The sequence below is a fragment of the Micromesistius poutassou genome (genome assembly GCF_964030765.1).
Source record: "Micromesistius poutassou genome assembly, chromosome: 5".
Lineage (NCBI taxonomy): Eukaryota > Metazoa > Chordata > Actinopteri > Gadiformes > Gadidae > Micromesistius > Micromesistius poutassou.
In genome coordinates this window covers 7,168,949-7,191,439 of record NC_140275.1, presented here as the reverse complement: position 1 = coordinate 7,191,439, position 22,491 = coordinate 7,168,949, and positions in this window count along the sequence as shown.

The following is a 22,491-nucleotide window of genomic DNA, read 5'->3' as shown; positions in this document are numbered from 1 at the left end:
CTTTTAATTCAGCCTCAGGTGAAATCGAAGCGTAGTGTGTAGTGAATGCATGTTGATGATGATACACTCCTTATAGGGGGTAACTACATTGGCACGACACCGGCTTCCTCCATCTTCTGCGCCAGCTTTTTAAATAAATCGCCTATCCGAAGTGAGTTGACAGCTGTCTACTGAAAAAAAAAAAAAATTCCCACCAGAGCAGCCCCTCTGCTGCCTGTCCGTATACGGCATTCCCCGCCGCATCGCAAGGAATGAATAAAGATCGTAAACACGTCGGGAGAAAAAAATATATATTTTGACAAATGTGCCCGAAGTTACTACTTTACAACCTTGTTGATGACCCAGATTTAGAAAAACGAGTACTTTTAATTCAGCCTTTCGTGAAATCGAAGCGTAGTGTCTGTGTGCGTCCACCTTTAATGAATGCATGCCATGCACGCTCCCGCGGCCGGGACACAATTCTTATAGGGGTAACTACATTCACCAGCTTCCTCCATCTTCTGTGCCTCCAATCATAGTTGGACTAACCCAATAATTCGACTTTCTTGAGTGTCATGTAAACACACTGAGTGAGAGGAGGGAGACAGAGAGAGAGGGAGAAGACAGAGAGAGACAGAAAAAGAGAGAGAGACATAGACAGAGATGGAGAAAGGGAGAGGAGAGCTAGAGGAAGGGATAGAGATGGGGGGTAAATAAATGATTGCCTCTGATAAAAAGGGAATGGAAGAGAGGGAAACTAAATTATACATATATAAATATATATTAAGATAAATAATAGAGACATCACCATTTGTGCGTGTTATGTTTATTACTATTTTATTATCTATTTTACAAGGCAGAATACTGGATGAACACATGTCTTTATATCTTTTCTATTTATAAGTAGTTTATTTACTAAGTTTTAATTAATTTGTTTTTTAATTTCACTCTTAAGAGTGAAAGAGAGCGAGAAAGAGAGAGCGTGAGAGAGCGAGATAGCAAGAGAGAGTGAGAGAGAGAGAGAGAGCGAGAGAGAGTAAGAGAGCGAGAGAGAGAGTGAGAGCGAGCGAGTGAGTGAGTATGAACATGGCTGTAGCAGCATAGGCTTCATGTTCAGAATGGAGAGTCTGTGACTGTCTGAGGTTATAGAGGAGAGGATGCCGCCCTGTGTGTGTCTTTGAGTGTGTGTGTGCGTGTGTGTATATATAAGTGTGTGTGTGTGTGTGTGTGTGTGTGTGTTTTTGTGAGTGTGTGTGTGTGTATATGTGTGAGTGTGTATGTGTGTGTGTGTGTGTGTGTGTGTGTGTGTGTGTGTGTGTGTGTGTTTGTGTATGTATGTGTGTTTGTGTGTGTGCGTGTGTATGAGAAATGCTGGCCTGGATAGAGAGGAGTCACCTAGTGGGTTGTTGGGGGGGTGTTGGCAGGCTGGCAGCCAGCAGGAGGGGGCGGGGCCTGGGGGTGGAAGGGGGGGGTTAACAGAAGGAGGAGGAGAGAGGGGGGGACAGCTGGCCAATCGGGGCCCAATATGTTTCCATGGAGGAGGTGAGGAGAGTGACACGCTGGAGAGATGGAAGATTAAAAATAAAACACGCGACCATCTTGGCCCTCTCACCCCACGATGCACATTTCAGGAGAGGGGGGAGGTGAGTGTGTGTGTGTGTGTGCATTTGTTTGCTGTATGTGTATGTTGTACCTCGATGTTCCCCTTGCCATTCAACAGTGGAAGTTGTAGCTAGGATAATATTTACTTTTTTATATAGTGATGAAAGTGAAAGTCACTGTTAATTCATTAAAATAAATGGCAACTCATGCCATAATTGATTAATATTGTGAAAAATGTACCTCGACAAACAGCCCTCCTCTGTGTATAAACGGATCATATTCTAAACAGCTTCTTTCATAATGAATGATTATTATTAAGTTGCATCATTCTACAGGGTCTTCCTTTCATCGTGAGCATATTGTTCATCTAAAATTCAAAAGACTTCCCTCAAATCTGTTTGTAATGAGGTGTAAAATATGTGCATTAATGACGGAGTTCTTTACTCGTGGCGAGAGATAATTGGATCTAATCACGTCTGCGTCCATCTGCTTAGAAAACAAAACCCGCCTCCCCATCAGACCGGCATCCACTGGGTCCTAAAGGGGGAACTGTTTAGGGCAGCTGACACCAAGTTGTGCTGTAAATACCGTGAATGTTAGTCATGTTATGCTATGTTTATATATTATGGTAGCTACTTAAATTCTGAGATGACCGGACACTTTGATCGACCCGTGCTCACTGTCAATGTATGTTATGTTCTGTTTACTTGTTAGGTTTCTGTAGCCACATCATTTCTACATGATCAGTGTAGACATAACTCCTCGTTCTCCACGCACTGTGGCAACCCGCCTTGGGGAGTGAACCTCTTTCTTCCAATCAGGAAGAGATTTAACTGGGCGAAAGCCAAAAAGGCATGTTTATTCCAAAATCAAAAGTCTTTTACAAAATAACATAATAAATCTGGGGAGGAATTGACTGTCCCGTCACCCGGAACAATCAGTCTCTCCACACGTGTGCCACATGGATCGGAGAGCCCTGAATGAGTGGAGAAACCTCAGGTTCTCTGCATCTGGCTAATTGGCAAGGCCGGGTTGCCACACTCCTCCACCCTTTGATGAAGCCTCGGGTGGCCTCTCGGAGGAGCGGCGGTCCTGCGCGTCGCGTGGCTGCTTCTGTGCTGCCGGCTTGTCTCTCGCTGCTAGGAGGCTGCTTTGGAGGTCGGCGTTCACTCACAAAAATTGTCAGTAGCTTGGTCGAGTTGCCCGCATTCTCCACCATATGTGGCAACCCTCCTTGGGGAGTGAACCGCTTTCTTACAATCAGGACACAATTTAACTGGGTAAAAGCCAAAAAGGCATGTTTATTCCAAAATCAAAAGTCTTTTACAAATAACCAAATCTGTCACCCTGAAGGACCGGTCTCTCCACATGGCTGGGAGAGCTCTGAATGAGTGGCTATTTAAGCCCTGCTTCGCCACCTGTTCCTCAGGTGCTCTGCATCTGGCTAATTGGCAAGGCCGGGTTGTCACAGCACACACACACACACACACACACACACACACACACACACACACACACGTGTGTGACGTTATGTAGTGATATCATGTGACGTTCTTACATGTTATGTTCTGTAGCTACATCATGAATGTACCTGTTATGTTCTGTAGCTGCATGTCTACATGTTCTCTAGCTAGTATCAATAATGTATGTTATGTTCTGTCTACATGTTATGTTCTGTAGCTGCACGTCTACATGTTATGCTCTCTAGCTAGTATCAATAATTTATATTATGTTCTGTCTACATGTTATGTTCTGTCGCTACATGTTCTGAAGCTAGCTGTCTAAATGTTATGTTGTTGAACAACATGTTATGTTCTGTAGGCCTAACTAACTACATCCCGTCTACATGAGCGTACGTGCTATGGACTGAAGTTAGCTAGCCTGGTTCTGAGCGTTAGCGACGCGCTGTTCTCTCATCAACACTTTGGATTAGCATGTCTGCACTTCACACATTTCAGAGTGTGGTCGGTTAGGATTCTGCCAAACATGGTCCTTTGGACATCTCCGGCCCGACAGATGGCCTGACCATCTTTACGAGATGCAGAAAGAGCCGATAGACTCAAGTGTTAGTATAACACGAGACATCAAGTACCTTTATGTTTAGTTATTTAACATTGTATTGTTCTAACGGAATTCTAGCTGGCCATCATATTTCATCAGTAATACAAGAACAAAGGAAATAAAAATATATAAAGAATAAAATGATTGGTTGAATGTTACATATTTTATGCTAATGTGATTGTGCTTATTTGTAAGAAATGTGATGGTAAATCGGATGGTTTTTTTTTGCGATGCTTTTTAACCCTGGCTTGCTTGGTTTTGTGGTTTATATTCTCCTGATTACCGAAACATGTTAATTATGGAAACCAAGATAGTCTGCTGATGTGAGAAAACCTACAATTTACTGATTTGATGTGACTTGAACAGCAACTTGTGGGAACGGCAAATGATTGTTTGTAATAAGAGAGAGCCGGCATACTTATCTAAATTAGACATCAGGATGTCTTCCATGATCACAACACAATTCACCGGCTAATTTACTGGCCGTCCTTCTGCAGTAAGACACAGATCCTCTATTTCCACTCAGAAAATGTGCATATCTGATGTTCATTTACATATATGATGCTCCCATATTGTGGCTCTATTGTCACCAAAACATGGCGGGATTTGGTGTTGGCATTCTGATTGGCTGCAGTTCTGTGACACTGCATCATAAGAGCGGTCACGTGATAATGACTTGTGAACATGCATGGGCAGAGCGCTGTGCATTTATTTCTAGTATATTTTATAAGCATTTATAAGGACTCTTTGACACATCTTGTAATGTTGTGTTTTTATGTCAACTCTATGATGATGATCTACACTCAGGTCTTTGACCTTTAGACCCTACAGGTCACCTCTTGAGCTCAGGGGTTTCTATCGTTTCCAGGGTTATAGGGTTGTTTGCTTTTATTTAGTGTATTTAGCGGTAACAACCAGGGGGACGGGGTTAGGTTTATTTAATGCTCTTATGTATCTGATTGTGTCCTTGTAGCAGCAGTGCATCATGGGAAGCTGCCGGGGGAGGCAAGGGGGGGGGGTTACATCTGTCCGTCCTCATTGCTATGCATAAAGCCTGGAGCCCCGTTAGCCGGGCTAGCGCCACAGCAGACTGGCTACAGCCCTAAACACTGCTGTCTCAGCCAGACACATGCGCCTGGCAGCCTCAGCTGTCCTTCAGCGTTGGAACCGCTAACTTCCACTTTGACAAAAAGAGAACGGGAATGCAGAGTGTCAGCCACGCGTGGCCTTGAGGGCTCGCTAACATCTTGTAACTTTCTGAGCTCCAAACCATTTCAGCTGGAAAGCCTTTGGACAAGCCCGGCAGATGAGTCTCTCTCTCTCTCTCTCTCTCTCTCTCTCTCTCTCTCTCTCTCTCTCTCTCTCTCTCTCTCTCTCTCTCTCTCTCTCTCTCTCTCTCTCTCTGCAGGCGGCGAGCTGAATAAATAAAGAATAAAAGCCCCATGTCAACATGGCTCTGACTCCCGAGCCGGGCAGCTGCTATGCTAATGAGGTGGAGGACAGCAAAGCAAACACAACAGTTAATGGATGCACATAGTGGGTGGAGGGCCCCGTCGAGGGCCCTTGGGGTTACCGGGGTTACCTGGGGGTGGAGTGGCAGAGAAGCCTCTTATCAATACCGTCCTCTGAGATTTAATGGCCACCATTTTGTCGTTGCTGGAGAGAAGCCCAAGCTGTTGCTGTGGAGACCTGTGGTGACCCCGGCATGCAAAGAGGTCCATTCAACAGGCTCTTGAACACACTCGTTAGGGTAAGGGGCTTGTTAAGTCCCGACTCATTAGGACCCAACTCATTACCACCTGGGTGTATACTGGACCCGGTCATGGAGGTCTGTGTATTAACCAACCTGTGCCACACACCTAGCCAAGCACCTAGCCTAGCGTCTAGCCTAGCATCTAGCCTAGCTCCTAGCTTAGCTCCTCGTCTTGTGGCCAAACTCCTCGTCTCGTGCCTGGCACCTAGTTTCATGCTTAGTGTTTAGTCTTGTGCCTAGTGCTTAGTCTGGTGCCTAGTGCTTATGCTGCGTTCCAGGGACACTTTTCAACCCGTAAGTTACGACTTAAAGTCACGACTCATGACTTGGTAGCGTTCCAGGCAAATCACAAGTCATGACAACAAACCCTTCTGCGGCTCTTTGGGCTATACATTCTCTGGCTATACTACGAACCTCGATTAGTGGGTTAACGAGGTATGTTGCGCTCAAAGCCAGGGTATACTGTGACACGTAAGTGGCTGTTTTAGCGTTACTGTATCACCATGGGGTCTAGAGCAGTTGTGTAAAAGCACCACATACTGACCAATCAATTATCTTGAAAAATGAAGTTATCTCCCGTGTAAGATTATGTCAAATATGTTACAGGGGGAGCTTCGCCTATCCAAACATTCTCGCAGGTGCATTTAACACTATTGCGCTTGCCAAAATGCCACTAATATGGACGTTCATACCATAAAACATGTCCTAACAACCAATTTATTTGATTTTATAGATAGTACCAACAGAGGCCGCCATTGTTGTTTATGTGTGTGACGTCAAACGCTGGGAGTTCATTGATCTTGTACGAGTTCACGGGTAGTGAGTCACGGGTTTGACTACCGTTCCAGTGCACTTTCACGGGTAGAAGGTTGTGAAATCACGAGTTACGGGCTGGAATGCGCCATTAGTCTGGTGCCTATTTCTTAGTCTAGTGCCTAATGCTTGTCTGGTGTCTAGTGCTTAGTCTGGTGCCTAGTGCTTAGTCTGGTGCCTAGTGCTTAGTCTGGTGCCTAGTGCTTAGTCTAGTGCCTAATGCTTAGTCTGGTGCCTAGTGCTTAGTCTGGTGCCTAGTGCTTAGTCTGGTGACTAGTGCCTGGTCTAATGTCTAGCCTAGCACAGAGGCCAGTGCTCATGGCTCTTTCCTGAATGCGCCTCATAAAGCACTTTAAAGTTCTTCGTCCAGTGCTCAGCTTAGCCCCTAGCCTAGCATGTAGCCTAGCACATAGCCTCAACACCTGGGCTGTCGCTCATGGCTCTTTCCTGAATCAACTTCAAGGCTAATTTTTTAAACATGTGCTAATTAAGGGCTAGCCGGTAGCTGCTGTCTGTACGAGTCCCTGTTGCATTATGGGACCAAAAAAACCAAAAAGTACTCTGTAGAGAATTAGAAGCCATGTGTCATTAATTACTACCATAGCTATTAACTACTTCTACTCCTTCATGAATTACTGCTATAGGCACTAGGAAGTATCAGGGAGGTAGGGTGAGGAGCTGAAGGAGCAGGAAGGAAGTGTGATGGATCCAGAGTGTGTGTGTGTGTGTGTGTGTGTGTGTGTGTGTGTGTGTGTGTGTGTGTGTGTGTGTGTGTGTGTGTGTGTGTGTGTGTGTGTGCGTGCGTGCGTGCGTGCGTGCGTGCGTGCGTGCGTGCGTGCATGTGTGCGTGTGTTTGTTTGTAGCAGATAGTGGGCAGGCATACCCTGATGCTGGCAAAGTACAGACTCGTTTCCAACCAGCAACGTAGTCCACTCCACCATTTACATTACATATGCATGCATGTGTGTGTGTGTGTGTAGTGTGTTTCATGTAATTGGCAAGCTGCAAGTCATTTTGGATAAGCAATATTTTGTCAGATAAATGACGTAATGTAAGGGTGTGTTATGTTAATAATCAATATTATTATGATTATTAACATTACAACACATCCTTACATTTTATTATTATTATTATTATTATTACTATTATTACTATTATTATTATTATTATTATTATTATTATTATTATTCTTCTTCTAAGGAAGAGAAACCCTAAAGTAGTCATGTTTGGACCCAGTTCCAGGGAGATCCGTATCTGCCAGATGGTCTTGTGTCTTTTAATCATGAAATCTGCTTTTGTGTTTTTTGAAATATTACAATAACCTTAAAATATTACAGTAACCTTCCCATTAATCCTGGGAGTGGTGGTACCTGCAGCTGTGCGTCCGGTACATTCCCTATAATAACTGGATCAGGATTACATCTCACACAGACACAAACAGCAGGTTATTCAACTGGTCTGACTGCCTGGCTTCTACTGGTGGCCTGGTCTCTACTGGTTTATCAACTGGTTTTTCCATCGGTTTCTACTGCTTTCTCTTATGTTTTCTACTGGTTTCCCTACTCGTTATAATCTCGTCACTGCTGGTTCATACTGGATGTTCAGACTGGTTTCTACTGGTCTCTCTACTGGGGTCTCTTGGGTTGTACTGGTCACGTGACTGAGCTGGAGTCCCTTCACCTTGCAGAGAGAGACCCCCAATGGACCTGCCCTCGCTGGTACTGCGGTGTGTGCACGCATGTGTGCGTGCATGTGTACGTTTGTGTTTGCACATATGCGTGTGTGTGGGGAGTGAGCTCACCCACCTGCATGTTGCTGTGATGCGCGACTGACAGATGGTCCTCTCCCTCCACTAAACACAGCACCTGTGTTGCAGGGGAGCACGCACACACACACACACACACACACACAGTTGTGCTGGCAAGTGTGTGTGTGTGTGTGTGTGTGTGGCGGGGGGGGCTGTGTGTGTGTGTGTGTGTGAGTGTGTATGTGTGCGTGTGTGGGGGGGGGGGGGGGGGGGGTAGGCTTATTCCATCTACTGCTCACTACTATCACTGCCACTACTTCTACTACTGCCACTACTACTACTAACTCCTCCTCCTACTACTACTACTACTACTACTCACTGATGACATGGAACACACTTCTGTTTCCTCTGCTTGCTGACAAACTGAGCAGCAGCAGCAGCTGTCTGCCGTTTTCAGTCTTAATTCATGTTTCCAGGCTGCTAATGCAACCCTACAGTGCAGCCACAGCCCTGGAGCTGGATATATTAATGTCACCATGATGCTCATAATGACGCTAATACAACACATGTCCCTTCATGTCCCAAGGATGCTAATGCAACACATGTTAGCATGACGCTATTAAAACACATGTCCAAACATGTCCCAGGGATGCTAATGCAACACATGTCCCAACAATGCAAATAAAACACATGTCCCAACAATGCAAATAGGCCTACAACACATGTCCCAATGATGCTAATCCAACACATGTTAGCATGATGCTAATACAACGCATGTTAGCATGATGCTAATACAACACATGTTAGCATGATGCTAATACAACGCATGTTAGCATGATGCTAATACAACGCATGTTAGCATGATGCTAATACAGCACATGTTAGCATGATGCTAATATAGCACATGTTAGCATGATGCTAATACAACACACCATTTCCCTTATACAACACATATCCCCACATCTCCTGACGATGATAATCGACACACCATAGCATGATGCTAACACAACACAAGTTCCAACATCACCCAATGATGCCAATACAACACATGTCTCAATTGATGTTAACGAAACGCAATGCTAATACAACACATGTTAGCATTATACTAATAAAATACATGTTAATAGGATGCAAATACAACACATGTCATGAAATTGCCAAAATGACACATGTATCAACGATGCTTATGCTGTCCTCATGATGCCAATACGATGCAAGCTAGCACAATGCTAATAAAAGACATGTCCATGATGCTAATCCAACACATGCCCAAATTACGCTAAAACAACACAATGTACGGACATGCTAATGCCACATACTAGGCCTCTATACTACCGCTACTGTTACTACTACTACTACTACTACGACCATGACTACATCTAATAATAGTCTTCACTGATAGAACTGTGGTCCCTTCTCTGTTTGGTCCAACAAGATGAATCCATACAAGATCAAACAATCCGGTCCTCTAGTGCTCGTAGCATCAGTGTGATTGGATGATGCTTGATTGACTGACCGTTCAAACGAGAGGGTGGACACAGCCTTCAATCCCAGAATGCAATGTTTTCAATCGGTAGGGCTTAGCCACAACAGGGAGGAAATCACCCTCAGAGAGAGAGAGAGACGTGAGGTCAGGCTGTGTGTGTGTGTGTGTGTGTGTGTGTGTGTGTGTGTTTCTGGGCTAAAACCCAACATCTAATACATCACTAAGCTCATATGAAGACATATTGAAAAAGGGCTCAAGAAAACATCATCTTGCAGATAATTCTGTGTGTGTGTGTGTGTGTGTGTGTGTGTGTGTGTGTGTGTGTGTGTGTGTGTGTGTGTGTGTGCGTGCGTGCGTGCGTGTGTGCGTGTGTGTGCTTGGAAAGGGTTTGTACAACAGATGTTATAGGTCTGATATTACTAGAAGTATATAAACAGTATAAAGAGGGGGGGACAGAGGGAGAAGAGGAGGAGACAGGGAGAGGAGAGGTTAGAGACAGGGAGATAAGAGGAGGGGACAGGGAGAGGAGAGGTGGAGACAGGGAGATGAGAAGAGGGGACAGGAAGAGAAGAGGAGGAGACAGGGAGAGGAGAGGAGGAGACAGGGAGAGGAGAGGTGGAGACAGGGAGATGAGAGGGGACAGGGAGAGGAGAGGAGGAGACAGGGAGAGAGAAAGAGCGAGAGAGTGACAGAAAGAGAGAAAGTGGGAGAAAGAGAGAGAAAGATGGATAGTCTTCTTACTGTATCTCCCTAATTTCTATCCTGTTACAATCATTTAAATTAATATTTTGATGTTCTATAATAGTAAACACATTATACTAGCCTGCTATCATAAATCAGAATGATTATGTAATACTTTATAATAGTAGACATACTATTGCACCATTATTCAGTTATTTTAATTATGTTATAATTATTTAAAATTCTATAATAGCTGGATGTATTATCTGCCCAGAAATTCTTTGTTTACATTTCACTTAATCTCACATCTGACAGATGGTGCATATCTATACACCCTGCAGATTATAGCCATGTCAACAGTATGCACGCTACATATCATCAGCTGTAATTATATATTCATGCATATCATATTCAACCCTTTTCTTGATGGATGTGATGGATGTGATGTTTTAGTGCCTTTTAGAAGATTGGTTTCTAAGATTTTCATGTTCCCAGGTTTTTAGGATTCTCTCACACACATGCACACACCCACACACACACACACTCACCCATACACGCACGCAAACACGCACGCACTCACACATACATGCTCATACACATGCACACAGACACACACACACACACACACACACACACACACACAAGCACTCACACACACACACCCACACACACTCACAAACACACACATGCAGACACACACCACGCATGCACAAGCACACAAACACAGGCACGCACACACTCCGAGTGGTGAAGGTGCAGAGTGTTAATGTGTCTCCGCTGCAACGCTAACCTTTACTGCCCGGCCAGAGGAACATCTTTACTTCCTACATAAAGACTCAAGCCATAAAGTTCTGTCTTGGAGACAGTTTTACTCGACTAGACGGCATTTTTACCGCCAGCGGTGACCCGGGAACCACCCAGTAAACGACTCTTTGAGATTTGATGCGTTGGAAACCTCATTAGCATATTCACCGATATTTTTACGGAATCAAAACGTCGGAGAACAACAACAGATTGAGAGTCGTAAAGAGTGGAATAAAGCGTTTATGAGGCCATGTAATGGACATGCTTTATAGAACTCAGCCAACTATAAATTACATTATGCAAGAGCCCGTCCGCCCAGTGCTACAGCCTCACAGTGCTGACGTACAGTATGTAGCGACGCCACCGGCATGCTAATGCTGCTGTGTCTTTATGGCAGCGCAAGCATATGTTGGAATGGTCAGTGAGGACGAAACTCACTCCTCTTCCTCACTCGCCTCCTAACAGGAAGTGGCAAACCGGCTGTGACCTTCGTCAAGGTCGTGCCAGAGACACTAAGGCTGACAGTAGCAGCTAGCAGCTAGCCAGCGGCGCCGAGGAATGTGCAGCTCTCCCACTTTTCTGGCAGCTTTCAACATTAAAACATGAAGCTCTTTGGAAGCCTTCTGCCCCCGAGCATCGTAGCGCTGAGCTCAGCAACCGTGCTGCTACGCTCTGTTAGCCTTAGCTCTCTTAGCCTTGGGTCAGCTAGCCTTAGCTCTGTTAGCCTTGGTGCTGTTAGCCACGTGTGTTGTCTGCCTCTGTACTGTTCAGGTCAGGGACAAAGCGAATGATCTCTGATTTCTCAGATTTCTGCACAAGCCCCCAAGAAGTTGAAGTTACTTTTGATTTATTTCAATGTGCTTAATTTGTGAATCAAATCTCAACGTGAACATAAAGAGAAAAATGGAGAAATCAGTTTGTGAGAAAGACTAGACACACATGAGGGTAAGAGACAGAAGGAACAATAGCTTGACTCCAGGTCTCCAGTGACACACTCTCTTACCAGAGAGGGAGAGTGTCTCTAGGACCATGCGGTCTGACAGATGGACTGCTGGCTGCAGGGTTGATAACAGTGTGGATTAAAGAATTCATTAAGGTTTGTGACGAGCACAGCTTGTCTGGCCCAGATCAACTCAACATGGATCTGGAACCTCTGACCCAATGCAAAGCTCAAACTTAATGATATCAAAAATATCTAGGAGTCACAATCAAGGATTTGAATTATTTTGTAAAAAACCAAACCAAGATTATTCTTTTCTATACAATTAACTCAATCAATGTCCAAATCAAACTGTACTAATTTAATTATACTCTCACTGGGTGTCCACTGCAACCACAGTATTCTACTGGTTATACTGGGAGATGCCCAGTAACAGCACAGCCTTCTACTGGTTACACTGGGAGATGCCGAGGCCCAAGCAGAATACAGAGTTTATGTTATCCCTGTACTGCAGGAACGCCACAGACCTGACAGATTAGACACCAGCATCCAGTCTCCATCCTGGTTATTTGTCATTGAATGCCTGTGTGAATCAATTAACAGCGTCATTAAAGCTCCCTGTAAACTGTGGGGCAGAGTTAACAAGTGTGACAGCAGCACGTTGGAGCAGCATCTGGCCCACTGCAATGCCATGTTAGTCATCATCTAGCAGCGTCGCTTAGCGCCCACCAATCACTCACAATGCTGAGGTTAGCTTTGGTGCCTTGACGCTAGAGAAGCTCTATATATAGTGCTGTGCTCTCAGTCAGTCAGCTAACCTGCCAGTCAGTCAGCCGGCCACCCTGCCAGTCAGTCAGCCGGCCAACCTGCCAGTCAGTCAGCTTTATTCAACAGCTCATCCAGCCAGTCCTCCAGTCAGTCATCCAGCCAGCCAGCCAACCAGCCAGCCAGCCAGTCAGTCAGAAAGTCAGCCAGCCAGCAAGCCAGCCAGCCAAACAGCCAGTCAATCAGAAGGTTAGTCAGCAAGTTAGCCAGCCGTCCAGCCAACAAGTGCCGTACACAGCGGCTCCTAGGCCGGGGCATTGAACCGACAGACAATCCTCAACAGAGGAGAAGGCGACGTCAACCACCTGCTTCCTACTGCTTACCGCTTGTTCTTTTGAGGATAAATACTAAAGAAAATGAAAATCTTGTCTTTACCGGAACCCCCCCCCCCCCCCCCCCCCACACACACACACACCCTCTGCTGGATGGTAAGAAGCAGCAAAATTAATTTGTATATTCCAGCATGACAGATGTTTGATTTGGCTGTAATAGTAATTATTATGAGTGTGGAGAGAGAGGGAGAGAGAGAGAGAGAGAGAGAGAGAGAGAGAGAGAGACAGATTGCTGGAGGATTATTAATAAATAATTAAGACTCCTTGGTGAGGAGAAGGAGGCGCGAGGGGGAGGAGCAGCGGCCGTACATCACCTGTTCCCGGCATTGCAGCTGTTAGCCTAGCCGCTAAGTTATCTAGCGCTAACATTTGCATAATGTTTCACTGCAGAGAGGTATAGTCAGTGTGGTTCTTGTCTGATTGGTCCAGACAAGAACCACGATGACTATACTAGATGTAAGTGGGAAACCTTTCTCCTCTACCACTCTACTGCTATGTTAGTAGAGGGGAGAGAAAGAGAGAGAGAGAGCAAGCGAGAGAGAGAGAGAGAGAGAGAGAGAGAGAGAGAGAGAGAGAGAGAGAGAGAGAGAGAGAGCGAGGAGATGGAGAGAGAGAGAGCGAGAGATGAAGAGAGAGAGAGAGGAGATTGAGAAAGAGAGAGCTGAAGAAAGAGAGAGAGGAGATGGAGAGAGAGAGCTGAAGAGAGAGATAGAGGAGATGGAGAGAGGGAGCTGAAAAGAGAGGAGATGGAGAGAGAGAGAGCTGAAGAGAGAGAGGAGATGGAGAGAGAGCTGAAGAGAGAGAGAGGAGATGGAGAGAGAGAGCTGAAGAGAGAGAGAGAGAGAGAGAGAGAGAGAGAGAGAGAGAGAGAGAGAGAGACAGAAAGAAAGAAATACAAAGAAAGAGCGAGGGAGAGAGAGAGAGTTAGAGAGAGAGAGTGAGACAGAGAGAGAGTAAGGGAGAGAGAGAGAGAGAGAGAGTGAGAGCGAGAGAGCAATATGCTGGCTGGTGCTTCTTGGCTGAAGGGACACAACAATTTATGGTCCAATCGAGAGACAAACTGTGGATATTTGTCCCCGTCTGTTTTTTTATGGAGCAGTGCAGCTTGGGAAGTTATAATGACTGTAATGGACTCCGCAGAGCGGTCCGCCACTGAATGCAATTCCCTCAATGAGCACATAAATCTGCTGCAGGGGCTTTAAATGTGAAGCCTGGGGATATTTAAATGTGCTGCAGAGGCTTTTAATGTGAAGCCCTGGGGATATTTAAATGTGCGGGTGTGATTGAAGCGATCACAGTGGAAGGTGGGCCTTGTAGTTCTAATGAAGGTTACGGCAGGTGACCCGCAGGGAAGAGATCCTGTTTACAGAAGGGAATTATGGGATGTTCTCCCCCGGGCCTGGTGAGACAGCCTGATTAAAACCCACCACGCTGGGAGAGTGCTTATGTACCATACAATACACAATATACAAAAGCCTTAACCCTAATAGCTAACACGAACCACATCGAAACTGGGACCTAAACGTAACCCTAATACCTTAACCTAACGATCTCTAACCTGATACCTACACTTAACCATCTCTAACCTAATACCTACAATTAACCATCCGTAACCATAATACCTAGACTACCACAATAAGTACAATATCACTTCTCTCTCTATATATATATGCCTGTCTCTCTGTCTCTGTCTGTATCTCTCCAACTTGATTTATGACTTCCTGATTGTCAGAGTTTTGTAACTACACTTCCTTGACCAGTTTTGTAATGAAGTATCCTTGATACTGTAAAAAGTGGACATGTATGTTACGTTTAAACTAAATTCTGTGTCCATAATTCTGCAGTTCTGTCTGATTAATAGGCAATGCATTTGAAATTAATTACATAACTATAAATTATGCCACTTTTACACAGATGAAGTGAATTGAAACTTCCACTTTGATAAAGGACAAATAAAGATATGAAATATAATGAAGAAAGAAGAAGCCCCATCATAAAGGAATACATTTGCATACTAATTAAAGTCATAATCCTCCCAATAATCTTCAAAGAAGTGTACAAGATGGACGTCCTTGTCTTAAGCTACTGAATTATGACTTTGGTGTCCCCTGGAAAAGAAACTTGGAGTCAGTCTTTTATTCCAAATGCTCCCTCAGCACCGTCCACTGGAATCACAGAGCAGAATGGATTAATTGTGCTTTCAATGTGTTCATTGTGGAACAAGTTATATTACTACGACTAGTGGAGTAGAATTTGGGGATTTGGAGCAGCATTGATGAAGAGAAACTTCTTTTTACGACACGTCGGCCAGCAAAATATTTGATTTAATATTAGAGCATAATCATGGGAAAGTATAGGCAGCAAAGTTACCAAAGATACATTCAGTGAGACAATGGGTGAACTAGATTCTTATAGGGAAACGTTTGAATTGTGGATAGGGAATATACAGTTAACAAAGGTAAAGTGGGAGTGACCATTCTGGAGCATTTAGGATTGGCGGGAGAGGCCAAGTTAATTTGCAATACACTATAGGGAAAGTGGACATGTCTGCAAGTATGTGAGACAGGGCTGCAATAGTTAAACAAATCTACACAAGAAAGAAGTCAGTCGATTGGCCTGGCCTCAGTATTAGACTCAGTGGCTCCAGTGGGAATGCAAATCTGAACTCCGAAGGTCCAAGGAGAATGTAAACAGTTCCTTTTAGATTGACTAGTAATTATATAAATAAGGTTAATGTAAGGTTTATAATTGTGTATTATAGTTACGATTAATATTTCCACGACAAGCATCAAAAGGCTAGGCTATGCTCATGAAGAACTGGTCTGGATTAAAGGTCAATAGAATAACAAACTCAAGTTAAAGTGATTGATACAAATTAAACTAATGTTGTTTATGGTAACTTGACATTGTAAAATATAACAATTGTAAGACAATTCAAACAATATAATTGGTTTTGTATCTTCTAATCTAAATTCAAGATAAATGTCTTAAAAATATAAAATCATAAAAAAAATCCAATAGTACACTATAAAGTTTTGTTCAACCTTTTGTTTGAACGGAATACGTTGTTGGTAAAAAAAAGTGAAGTTAATAATGAAAATGGTTCTACTGTAAATTATCCATATCAGTGAATCTGTAAAAGTAGAAGGTGATGGTTTCATCATCGGGAGGAAATTACGTTGTCATCTTTAAGTGGAGGTGATGTACTCATCATTAGGAGGAGGTGATGATGTCATCGTTGGGACGAGGTGATGATGTCATTATTGGTAGGAGGTGATGATGTCATCGTTGGGAGGAGGTGATGATGTCATCATTAGGAGGAGGTGATGATGTCATCATTAGGAGGAGGTGATGATGTCATCGTTGGGAGGAGGTGATGATGCCATTATTGGGAGGAGGTGATGTCATTATTGGGAGGAGGTGATGATGTCATTATTAGTAGGAGGTGATGTCATTATTGGGAGGAGGTGATGATGTCATCGTTGGGAGGAGGTGATGATGTCATTATTGGTAGGAGGTGATGATACCATCGTTGGGAGGAGGTGATGTTCTCATCTTTGGTAGGAGGGGATATTCTCATTGTTGAAGGATGTGATGTTCTCATTGCGGGAGGAGGTGAAGGTTGAAAGTGAGGGTTAGTTGGTGGTAAAAAAATACATTTGAAATATGTTTTCAAATGTATCTGAAATGTGAAACAATAGAAGGTTTTGGGAATTTGTTTTAATGTTTCGGAAAAAATTTGATGTATTTGTATTACTTACTTAAATATAAACAATTTCAAATGCTACTATTTTTTTAAACTGTATCTGAAATAAGAAAGCATTATAAAAGCTTTCTCTTTGTAATCCTATCTGTCTCTGTAGCAGAACAGCCATGATATAAAAAAAAACACACAACTTTCACTTCCTGAGATTAAAGAAATCCTTCTGTTAATTTTCCGTCCTTCTGTCCCTCATCTTGTGCAGTGAAGACAGTGTGCCTCTCTAAACCCCCCAAAGCAATATGTAATAAAACTCAAAGAGCATATTTGTAATCCTAAAGACTATTATAGATTAATGGTCAGTGCATTGTCTGAGCTGTATATGTTCTTAAATGGGTAGATAAGGGTTGTGACTCTAACCTCTTAAATCTGTCTCGCTAATGGCAGCACACAATAGGGCCTGGTGGGGCATTACGAGCAGCACTGATCCGGCTGGAACACAGGGCTTAGCCAGGCAGGAGAGTATAATTGTAATGCAGGAGCCATCATCAATGACATATTTGTGAACCCGTTGCGAGTCACGCTGCACATCCGTACATGAGGAAGAGTAATTAAGAAGGGCCCGGCTCCCGCGAGGCTTAGCGTTTCACTTTAATTTACATTTTAGAATACAGGGGCCGATTAATATAGTGAGCCATCCCCACAGCGAGAGGGCTCCCAATATCAGGAATACTCTGCAGGATTATGACACAGGATCTCCACACTTCCCAACCAGGGCAGCGACGTGAGAGCACACATCTCTTTAACCGCTACTATATCTAAAACAGCTGGTGGTGGGGAGGTGGAGGAGGGATGGGGAGTAGGGGGTGTTGTTGAGGTGGTGGAGGTGATGGGGAGGAAGGGGTGATGGGGAGGCGGTTGAGGTGATGGGGACTAGGGGATGATGGGGAGTAGGGAGTGATGGGGAGGTGGTGGAGGAGGTGAGAAGGTGGTGGTGGAGGTTGAGGCTGGTGGAGGAGGTGGGGAGATGGTGGTGGAGGTGGTGGGGGCTGGTGGAGGAGGAGGTGGAAGTGGGATGGGGATGTGAAGAGGTCGTATTTGGAGGAGTTGGCTCACAGCCAGGCCCTCCCCTCCAGTCTGGTGGAGATGATGTATGTGCCCCTGAAGGTGGTGTCAATATGTGCGTGGTGAGTTCCTTTATGAAGATGCTGTATCACTGGTGGCGCCCACTGGGCGTCCACAACACACATCCTGAGACGAGACAGGGAACCGCAGGTGGCTGCTGGCAGAGGACAATAATCAGAGTTGATGTGGAAAATAAAGTAAAGCCTCCCATCTGCTCACCATAGGGGGGGACACATTAACATATTGTGGCCAACATTATGAAATAAACAGTTCATAATTCAGTCGTGGCACACAGACACTTGTTTTAAATCATTTCCTGGAAATGATCCAGAAGCCGTTTCAAAGCTAAAGAAGATAAGATGTCAATACGATAAGATATCTTCAGGCAACGCTGGGCTGGTGGCCCTTTTTTCACTATTATTAATACTTTGAAACCAATTGTCTACTATGCATTATGGTAGCACTTTAGAATAACTGCAACTTTGAAGCATTAATAAAGCAGTAGTAAAGGGAAATTAGGGAAAATAGGGAATTCCTTATTTATAGAGCATTGTTCATACATCATTCAATCATTGAAATGATTCATGGTCAGTTATAAATTATTAATAAGATAATTAGGGTGGAAATGCCTCAAGTATCATTGCAGCAGTACCACGTACCTATAAGTTATAAGTAGTAAGGCATAAATAGTCCTCACTTCGGTGTAACTCCCCAAAATAATCGGTAATCATTTTTTAACTACCTGAACTTTTACATAAAGTTAATAATAATTACAGCATTATTGTGTTTATAAAGCATTATTAACACATTGTAAATAGTTTGAAATCATCATTATGCTTTATAAATAATTAATCATATTAATTATATATATATTTTTCATTATCTTATTAATCAATTATAACTGATTATGAATTGTTTAATAATGAGTATTAATTAAGGAACAATACTTTATAAATGCTGAATTAAGTATGAATTCACTATCTTCGACTACTTTATCAATGCTTCAAAGTTGCTATTATTCTAAAGTGCAATGTATACATTATTATTAATTATATATCATTATGCAGCATATATTATTTCATATACAAAAGAATGAGCGTTACGACTGAGTTAACTATGAAAAGGAGGCAGTGCAGTAAACTAGCAATCAGTGGTGAGTCCAGACTAGTTCAGTAGGGCGGCGCTTGCGTGGCATATGCCATTTAAAGTAAGAGATGTTTAAAAGTACTGCGGTTTCAAAAGTATACAGTGTTAAAAAGTCAACGATTTTAAAAGTACAAGGTGTTTTAAAAGTGAAGGAGATTTAGAGTACAAGGTGTTTGAGACTACAAGGCGTTATAAAAGTGAAGGTGATTTAGAGTACAAGGTGTTTTAGACTACAAGGCGTTATAAAAGGTGTTTAAAGTAAAGGTGTTTCTTCTCCACCCCAGCGAGGCCCGTTCCATGTTTCAATTAAGGTGACATGTTGGACAGGATGCTGAGGTATGGCGTCTCCGCGCCAGAGAGTTCCCTGCCAGGGAAACATTATTTCTAATAAAAGTCATTAATAAATACCGCAGGTCCTTGGAGGAACACTGGTGATACCCAGGAGCTAGAAGCCATTACAGCCGCTAGTGGAAGATTTAATGGTGTCATAATTTATCATGTAAACCCAAAAGTGTTTCTTAATTAAGTGTGCGGCTTAATGAAGTTTTTAATTTGATCCCTGTAAGTACTTTGCCACACTAATTGCAATATTCAACACATTAGTTATCGACTATTGCCCTTGGCTATTTACTGTCATTGGGACGGTTTACGTTAATTAGAGTCCACAGTAGAGAGAAAAAGGATCTTCTAAAACACTGATGGTTAGTCTTCACTTGACAACCATTCCCTGATTGAGATATCATAGATATCATCCACACATCATCAAGTTGTGGATGGACACACAGACAGGACAGACTGAAGTGTACAGGGCTTCAGTCAGAGGGAGTCAGAGGTGTACGCCTCGTATAGTTCAGCACAGTTCCTCTGTTAGAACGGTGATGGATCACTCACTGCTAACTGCCTTGTTTTATTCATCAACTGCAATCAGGCGGCGGGGCTCTTTACCACTTCATTCTCACCCCCAGTGAAAGACAACGTCGGCACGGCAACAGAAACTGTGACACTATCATTCTTAACAGGCATCATGTTCACAACTATTCCCCTCTTGATGGCCATCATCCAACATTCATTAAAACTCTCATACGCCATAGTTATTGTGCGGGTAGTATAGTGGTATAGTAGTATAGTACTATAGTAGTGAATGTATAGAACTGAAGACCAAGCACCCATTGTAATCCTGTGTAGTGGGAGTATTGTTCTGTTGTGGTTAATATCATCTACTAAGCCCTCCCAGGTCAGGAGGAAGCGCAAGGCCATTAACACATGTTAGCCCCTCTGAGCGGTGCTCTGACCCCACCCCTGGGGACGCTGCTTCCTATAGGACAACAGGCAGAGGGAAACCTCTGCAAGTAATTCACCCCATATGAGGAAAGTCAGAACAAATGTGTTGAGGTTTGACATCAGAGCATCTGGAGAGGAAATGTATTTAATATTCATAGCTGGTTTTACGCTAAGACATTAGCAGTGAAAGATAATCCTCCCAGATTAAATGAAACAGGAGATGTAGTAGTGTCTAGGGCTTTTGTTGTCATTAGTGCAGACAGACCCCCCCGCCGCGCCCCCAGATAAAACACAATGTCATTCATGGTCTTTAATCCGCCAGCAGCAGGTTAGCTTTTTAGTTTTAAACTACACTTAGTGGTAACTACACATGCATCGACTGAATTAAAGTTGAGCGGCTTGGAGGGGGAGAGGAGGGAGAGCGGTGTTAATGCAGCGTTCAGCGTTTTAATATCAGTTCCCAGAAGTCTCACTGTAGACGTGCTGGTCCACACATTCTACCAACTCATACGTCTCTGATGACAGATGGGAAGGAGGACATTTCGATGTTCAATTGTCATTCTTACCGAACCATATTATATCAATCCAACAAATCTGAATCTATCTCTGACTATATTTGGAGAGATGGTTAAGTTTAGAGAATAGGTTAGAGATATTTAGTTGCAATATTAGGTTATGGATGGTTATATTTAGGTATAAGGTAAGAGATGGTTTAGGAATTAGGTTAATGATGGTTACATTTAGATATTAGGTTAGTGATGGTTAAGTTTAGGGTATTAGGTTAGTGATGGTTAAGTTTAGGTATGAGGTTAGAGATGGTTAGTCTAGGGTATTAGGTTAGTGAAGGTTAAGTTTAGGTATTAGGTTAGTGATGGTTAAGTTTAGGGTATTACTGGTTAGAGATGGTTAAGTTAAGGTATGAGGTTAGAGATGGTTAAGTTTAGGGTATTAAGTTAGAGATGGTTAAGTTTAGGTATGAGGTTAGAGATGGTTAGTTTAGGTTTTAGAGTTAGAGTTAAGTTTAGTAAGGAGCATGTTGCCAGCCAATCAAAGGGCGTTTCTTGGCAGTGGGGGCGGGTCTAACCTGCGGTTGGATCCATAATCATGTGTCACTTACCTGTCACCTGCCTGTCCCTCACATGTGTCTCACCTCACCTGAACCCTGTGTCCAGTGTCCTGTGACACTAACCTCCAGCAGGTCACCCATGGCAACGCCCTACGCCCTGATCCCTAGTTTGGGCTGACCTCTGACCCCAGCCAGGGGTCATGTGGGTAGGGGGGGGTGGAGGGGGTAGGGGCTCTGCTGTAGGGGCTCCCTACTCCTCCCCCCTGCCAGCTGCTGCAACAACTGGAAGACATCACAAGTCAAACACTCGTTATGTTAATTGGATGCTAATCAGGTGCTAATGAGAGTAATCCGCACGATGATTCAGGTAATTTACTTAATGTCTGCCGGGAGACCTGATCACTGCCATCAGTCACGTCTGATCAGAGTGTGGGAAAGGGCAGGTAGGAACAGGTGCAAACAAGCTCATGCACACACACACACACACACACACACACACACACACACACACACACACACACACACACACACACACATACACACACACATACACACACACACACAAAGACACACACACCTTGGATTCCTTGCAGAGTATTTTGATGTTGTGTTGGGCTTTCGAAGGCTATTGCTAATTATCATGCTAATCATAAAACATTGCGTAGAGCCATATCAATGTCAGCTCTGGGGGAGTTATTATTAATTCATAATTTTTATGAATGTGTTATTCAGGTTATTATGATAAATATACGATACAATATATGTCACAATACATGATGAAAGATTTAAGCTATATACTGTATGTTATCCTGTTCCATCAGCTAGCAGAGCAAGGGGTGATTGGTGAGAGAGTGAGGAAGAGAGTGAGAGTGTGAACAAGGGGGTAGTGAGCAGTGGTGTGTGGATTGATCCCAAAATATCGATCCTACAAATACCCCTCTTTTTGGAGGATGCGTCAATAGGATTGATACTAGTGACGGTCCAATATTAGGCACCATCATATCTGTTGTTGCATTTCCTTCTATATCAGGTAAATGAATGCAATCAACTTTTTGATTGAAAACAAATCTTTAGAGAATCGTGATCTTAATTCTAAGAAAACCGTGATTCTCATTTGACTCCCTACAGGGACAGCTATTTTACTGTAATC